We start from the raw sequence: 991 nt of genomic DNA, 5'->3' as shown, positions 1-991 counted from the left end.
GGATGGCTGCCAGAGGGACCACTGAGCTGGTGTGAGGGTCAAGGGTGCCAACTGAGGAGGAGAGGGCCTAGTGGCCTCGCCTGGCTGGACAATAGGGTGGAAGCTGCTGACACGCATTTTGGGGGTAATTCCCAGTCTGATAGCAGCCCCGGCCCCAGGCCTGCGCTCAGAGAGCTGTGAACATCTGCTGCAGCGGCCGGGTGGGTGCAAGGGGCATGTGGAGGTACTTGTGCTTCCTGTGCTGTCCCCTAGGGCCTGGTGAGTCAGGGCATGCTTGGGGCCGGGGTCCAGGATATCAGGGTGAGGCCTGATGGCCTTGGTTGGGGAGTTGGGCAGGTCTGGGTTCAAATTTTGGTGCTACCAGCTACCTGCTGTGGGTGACTGTGGGTGTCACCCTCTCAGAGCCTACTTGTCTGTTATATGAAGGGGACAGAGAGTGCTGCAGCATCTTTGGGGTCCAGCAGAACTGGATTTGAACCCCAGCTCCACCACCTCCTGGCTGTACAGCTAAAAATTGGGTATAAATTACCCACCTTGCATCCTTGATCCCAGGAGCAGAGCTTTGGGTGACCAGCACAGTATTTAACACAAGGTAGGTGGCTCCCAATGGCAGCTTCGATGAGCAGAGAAGTGGGACTGGCCTGCGCCCATTCTCACTCAGGCCAAAAGCCCTCTGACAAGTGTAGTCGGCCACCTGATTTGCATGGATGATGATGCAAAATACTTATAAATAGCATTCACTCTGTCCGGGTACTTTTGAAAGTTTTTAGCCTCTTTAACTCATTTAATCTTCACAACAACTTCATGGGGTGAGCACTTTTATTATCTGTTTTAGAAATGAAGACCCTGAGGCCCAGAAAGATGCTGTGCCTTGCCAAAGATCACATAGCCAGGAAGTGGCTGAGCTGGGATTTGAACCCAAACAGAGTGGGAGAGAGAGTAGAAGGAATTTATTTTAAGGGCCCCAGGAACCAGCAGGGCCCTGCTTGTT

This window comes from Furipterus horrens, unplaced genomic scaffold (genome assembly GCF_987537825.1).
Source record: "Furipterus horrens unplaced genomic scaffold, mFurHor1.1.pri manual_scaffold_13, whole genome shotgun sequence".
Taxonomy (NCBI): Eukaryota; Metazoa; Chordata; class Mammalia; order Chiroptera; family Furipteridae; genus Furipterus; species Furipterus horrens.
The sequence above is the reverse complement of the archived record's forward strand: the minus strand, read 5'-3'. Positions refer to the sequence as shown.